General features: G+C 49.0%; 1 protein-coding gene and 1 long non-coding RNA gene across 4 annotated transcripts in view; one reads left to right on the top strand and one right to left on the bottom strand.

Moving 5' to 3' along the window:
* LOC132221018 (uncharacterized) overlaps positions 1-4,235 on the top strand; it is a 34,907-nt gene extending 30,672 nt beyond the window's left edge. The window contains exon 5 of the long non-coding RNA XR_009449903.1: positions 4,119-4,235. This is a non-coding gene — a long non-coding RNA (uncharacterized LOC132221018). The remainder of the gene's footprint in view (positions 1-4,118) is intronic.
* The window catches only part of CTTNBP2NL (CTTNBP2 N-terminal like), a 43,381-nt gene extending 38,122 nt beyond the window's left edge, over positions 1-5,259 (bottom strand). The window contains exon 1 of one of the 3 annotated variants that reach the window (XM_059674912.1): positions 5,146-5,259. The gene's annotated coding sequence lies outside the window, so the exon portion shown is untranslated. Of the gene's footprint in view, positions 1-4,126; positions 4,263-5,145 lie in introns of those variants that run through there. The other 2 variants (XM_059674909.1, XM_059674911.1) reach the window with 2 other exon arrangements.
* Between the last annotated feature and the right edge of the window lie 741 nt (positions 5,260-6,000).

Here is a 6,000-nt window from a genome sequence, read left to right on the forward strand (position 1 = left end):
GATTCGACTCAACATGTTTAACCAGGTGACTATCACAACGAAAGCAGTTTTAGGAACGTTAAAGCTTGCAGCCCACAGCGGATTGAAGGCAAACTGGAAGCAGAAGGGGCAGTTGGGAGAAAACTTTCCCAGGAGAGATCTGAGGCAAAAATGAGAGCATTAAGACGGTGGCAGTAAGGACTGATGCAAGAGACTTTATAAAGAATTTACAGGAACTGGATTCTGGCTCCATTTAAGGAGGCAAGAGGGGAAATGATCCCAGGTCAGCTGAGGTTTGAAGACTGGGTGACTAAATGATGATGCCATTAGCAAGAACAGGGATGTTAGAAAAGGAACTGGTTTTAGCGGGGAAATGATGACTGTGGTGTGAGACATGCTGAATGAGAAGTAGGCAGACCCCAAGAGGAATGTGTTAAGTTAAGAGTCAGTGTGGTGAAGGGTAAGGTTTAGAAATGGAGAAGTCTTTAGGGGTAGAACCTTTTCAGAAAACGTCTGTGCTTTCCACTTAGGAACTGAAGGGACAGGAAGAAGCCAATGTCCAAACAGACCAGATCATTTTTGTGCCCTCAAATATTAAACCAGTTAAGAACCAGACTGGTTCTGTTCTCACTCCTCTATGACCTGCTGCAACAGAAAGGACTAAGCAGAAACCAAGAAGGCCCCCTTCCCACCACTAAACCACTTAGTGCTTCTCTTTCCCCTGCAACTTAACTTGTCAGCTACTGTCTTTTCTCTCTCCTTTATAACTTACTAGTGACATGGTGCAAGGAAATTAATTAGAAGGTGGCTAGTGGGGCGGGTCTGGGCAAGACGGGCCGAACACGCCCTGGAGCCAACCTCCTTTGGTCCCTCCCCGGCTGGCTGCACCTGGGGTGGCGCCCTGGCTGGAAGGGTGTCTGCGGAGTGAGCAGGGGTCCCACCAGCAGGTGGGTGTCCCTCAGCCTGGCCTGAGGGCACTGGGCAGAAACAGGCTTTTTGACATCCCCCGAGGGGTCCCAGAGTGCGATAGGGCACTCTATAAAACTGCTGTCACACAGGGTGTGGAATGCAAATGCAAGCATGCAGTAACCAGATTCGGGCTGACAGTGCCCCAGCAGCAACATAACCCACGGCCGAAGGTGGAATCACGCAGCTCCACGAGGAATCGGGCTCCCTCCTCTAAGTCACTGCAGCTCGGCAGCTCCTGTGTTGAGCGCCTGCCCCCTTGGTGGTCAGTGCACGTCATAGCTACCAGTCAGACAGACACTTAGCATATTAGTCTTTTATATATATAGATCAGCAGTCACCAATCTTTTGGACTTCACAGACCACCAGTGGTCCGTGCACCACCGGTTGGCGACCGCTAATATAGATAGTTCTTACATCTTTTTTTTTTTAAATATATATTTTATTGATTTTTTACAGAGAATAAGGGAGAGGGACAGAGAGCCAGAAACATCGATGAGATCGATCAGCTGCCTCCTGCATTCCCCCCAGTGGGGATGTGCCCGCAACCAAGGTACATGCCTTTGACCGGAATCGGACCTGGGACCCCCAAGTCTGCAGGCCGATGCTCTATCCACTGAGCCAAACCGGTTCAGCAATAGTTCTTATAACTTGTTGAGAAGAAAATTCATCCCCATTTCTTCCCCTGTCCCCTCTTCTCCTCCTCCTGGCTCTCACCTCCTAAGGAGAGCAGGCCCAGAGACACCTGGCCTTCCCCAGCTGCTTTCCACAAAGGCTCAGTCTAAGCAGATGCTCAGGTTCAAGGTCAGGAGTCTTTTTTGTCGTAAATCCCCTCATCCTGTGCTCTGTCTTTCTGGTTTCTATTGAACTCCATAACAATTAAGGATTATAGTCTTTAAACTCAGTAACGATAGTAACAATTAAGGATTTCATTCTTAGTGGTTCCAGAAGCCAGAGAGGATTCCTTTAGCAGCAAAGGACACATTTACATTGGAAGCTTTGGCTTTGTACCTGAAATGCAGTTGGGAAACACTTGGCAGGGAGGAACCATCTACCGCATTCTTGACATCCATGCCTCCTTGAAGTCCTGGTTTCCTCCCCCACATCCACTCCTATCTCCTCCATGTGGTTTCTTCTCACACTTTTTGGTTGTTCTAATGATTGCTTCTTACTTTGGGGGGCCCCGGGGGAGTTGTCTTCAAAAGGCAAAAATCACTTTTAATCAAAATTATCATTGAAAAGCCCTTAAATCTCACAGAAGCTGTTGGCAGCAAACATTCAGGAAAAGAAAAAAAATGGTCTTTAGAAATAGGCTAACAAGCCATTCCTAGGGTCACGCAACAGACTGGACCAATTTCCAATGGAAAGAAATCTCTGCTTCTTATCTCATGCCACCAACACCATTCAATGGCAACCCTTAGGAACACCTTTCTGTTCCACTCAGACAAGGCAAGAATTCCAGTCCTGTTCTGCTAGTTCCCTGGTAGCTCTGCAAACAGTCTGCCAAAATACAAACCCTCTGAGGACTGAGCGCTTTAGGCACCATGATCCGTCTGATGACTCCATTCAGGGACCCCGATATTGTTTGTGTCCCTGTTCCCTTACTTAGTGCCAGTCCGGAAAAGCATAAGATCAACTAAAAATCCATTAAAAAAATCCCAAAGTAGGTCAGGTCAGTAAGTTGTAGAAACCAAATACTCAGAAACCATTCTTAAATATAAATCAGCCATCAGTTCCTAGTGTGTTCCCCTACATTCCCTTCATTCCTTTGGGGTCAGATTCTTAGGGAAATCAAATCCTAAAAGGACTAGCACTGAGGACATTAATATTTCTGGTTCAGATTTCATCACAGCAAAATTATATCTAACCAGCAGCTAGTTTCTAATAGGAAATTCAGTATTTGAGAGTTAAGATACTGGAGTTTCATAAGACATCAGATAAGGAAAATAAAGTTCAATCAAGACAAAAAGTGGATTGTTTATACTAACAAGATGTGCCATATCTTATCAGTACATGACCTTTCTAGACTACCCTAAGCTGATAGCTTCAAACTAAGTTTCACACTCATTAAGTCAAACTATATACCAGGCACTGTGAGAGATACGAAGACCACACACACACACATTGCTACCTGCTCCAAGAATTTATAAATTAATGAGACAGATTAGACATACAATGCTTTTCTTCATCTACTATGACCAAATAAGTGTTGAAAATTTCCAAGACCCAAACCTGTATCAAACTGGTCTTGCATGATTTGCTTTTTCCTCTCCGCTCATTAAGGCCCTGGCAATCGCCACTACTTTGGCTTCCTGAGTCTCTTACCTTAGTTTATTTTCTGTTCTCTGCTCATGTAATAAGATCTATCTTTTTGGGATTTCCTGTTCTGCCTTTAGTTTTTTTCCTGCTGCTATTGCTGGGGGCCCTCCTAGCGCAGCACACTTTGTGTTTGCCGGAGAGACAGACCCTCCACAGTTTCTTCTTTGTGCCTTTTTATTGGCGATCTGGAAACAATCACGGAGAGTGGCTCTGAAAACTTGGAACCTAACTATTCAAAAGTAATTACCTTCAGGAAGTCTACTTTTAGAAAGTTTAATCAGGAAGGTAAAAGACAGCCTTTCTAATCACCCTCTGCGATTCCAGCTCCTTGCATCTCACTGCTGTTAGCATCAGCTCTAGGTAGCAGTAGTAAGATGGGCTGGGGGCTGAAAGCAGAAGAAACAACCTAAAAATATGGCAAATTTTAATATATGGAAGTGCTAGCAATGGATGATTACTGGGGATTCAATGGCGTTCACATTAGGCCAAAATCTTCAATATTTTGCACCTGCTGAAATGAAGGTCATCTTGACAAAGCCTTTATGAGCACACTATAGAGAGACACTGTGTGGGGGTTACACACGCAAGACAATAGCTGGAGTTAACTATGTTTTCATGTGTCCTCATTTCTGAGACTTAAAACGTGCTCTTTTCATCCCCTAAATTTGGGTCGGTGATACTGGATTTGTAAAAACAATCAATAACATCATTTATCAGTTTTTCACCTGGAGGGAAAAAAACCCCGTGAAAGAGGGGCTATAGGAGTAACCAAAGGCCACGGGACCAGATTAATCATAAACCTAGGCGACTGAACCTGAATTTCTTCAAACACTTCCTGCCTTTTGTTTCAACAGAACCATACCTTCAAGGTGAACTGCAGTCTCCCTGAGCGGCACACCAGCCCGCCCTAGACCGGGGGAGATACTCTTCCCTAACCTAGCGCGCTTGATGCCTTATCAAAACGGCTCCCTCGGAAAGCAGGCTCCTATTCACTGACAGTCAGACAATACACGCCGGCTCCTCCCCAGCGAGGCCAACTCTGCAGCGATCCAGCCCACCCGTCTCACTGAAACACACAGGGTGGTTTCCCCCAAGTTTTCAGGGAAGAAACAGGCTGGAAAGCAAAAATGAAACGCAACTCAAACCTAAAAAACCCTTAGAAGTTGGGTTCTCCCTCAAGAAAGAAGGAAGGTACAAAGGGGATGTGGGGGTGCAGAGTTACTATTTCTCCTTCCTCCAGAGTCTAAAAAAGTCCCGCAGCGGGTGAGCTCTGGACCCCCCGGGAGAACAGCGGGTCCGGGGGGCTTCGGGAGGGAGGCTGGGGGTCAGCGCGTGGGGGATGGGAAGAACCGAGGGGAAGGCCGCTTCCTCCATGGAGCTGGCTGCTGGGTCGGGTCTGTGATTTTTGCTTCGACCCATCCCTCTTTTTTGGAAAACACTGATTTTTCCCCCCTTATGGATGAAACCAGCTCTGGTGCCACTTTAGCGAGCGGGACAGGTGTAGGGAAGGCTGTCTGGCCTCCCGGGGGGATAAAATGGGAGTGGGGGCGGCAGCCTAGAGAATGGGAACCTGTGCGCCCGCCCCCCAGGGTTGAGGCGCTGGTCGAAGGGGGCCTTTAAATGAGGGGTGTCTGGAGGGGAGCCTCTTCTGCGGAGCTGGGATTGACGGGGACAATGAATAGTTGCGAGGACCCTCGAAGGATGAGGAGCCGCCTCCTCGGGGAATACCGGGAGGTGGACAGACGGCCCCGCCCCCTCCGGGGATGGGCGCGAGTGGCAGTTGGGACGCTGGCGGGAGGATCCCGGAGGTCCGACCCTTGCTTTTCTCTCGGGAACACGGCCCCCTGACCTCCGCCAAGCCCCAGCCCTAGCAGCTCCTACCTTTTCTTTCCCGGCGCTTCGGCTCCACTCCCAGCCGCCGCCGCCTCTGCCACCGGCTCGCATCCACAGCCCACTGAGGCCCCGCCCCTCAGCCGCCAGGCGGGAACTGGCATTCACCAGGACCAATCACCACCTCGCCTCTCCAGCCCCTGCACCAATCCGCGCTCGCTGGAGGTGGGGCTTCTCCAATGTCATTGAGGCTCCTCCTGGGGCCCCAAGATCCCTTTTGTTTGGGAAGAGACGAACTGGGATTGAGGTCGCGTCACTTCCGGCAGGAAGCGTTGCCCTGCTCCAGCCCGAGCTCCGGGCTGGCTCGCTCCTCTCCCGCCCGGCGCCTGCAACTTTCCACCTTCGGTGCGGTTTCCTGGGCAGGACCCGGGCGAGTGCTTCGTGCTTTACCCTCCTGGTCCTGGAAGCTCAGGAATGGCGGGTGTCCTGATTGGCCCATTAACGTTGGAAGTGTGCTTTGGTGTCTGCTTCAGAATTAGTTGTTGAAAATCTGGTAACGTGTCTTTCGTGCTCTCTTTTTTTTTCTTGGACGAGCTTGTGGTGTGGTGCTCGAAGCAAGGGAGCAAAGATAAAAAGAAAACCCAAAAAACCCGACACCTTCCCCCTTTATCTTTTCACATTACATTTGAGAGATAATACTAGCCCTGGAGCCCCTGGCGTGAGGACGCTGGTGGTACCCAGGAGAGCATAAACCCAGGCCAGCTTGCCTTCCAGGTAGAAGTCGAATGAATAATTACAGATTTGTGTGTCAAGGTTTTTCACGCTATGGTTGCCAAGTGCGGGGACTCTTTGTGTGTCCCTGGCTCCCTTATACGATGGGCAATGGCGTTTACAGTGAAGCTGGAA

The sequence above is a fragment of the Myotis daubentonii genome, chromosome 18, assembly GCF_963259705.1.
Source record: "Myotis daubentonii chromosome 18, mMyoDau2.1, whole genome shotgun sequence".
Taxonomy (NCBI): Eukaryota; Metazoa; Chordata; class Mammalia; order Chiroptera; family Vespertilionidae; genus Myotis; species Myotis daubentonii.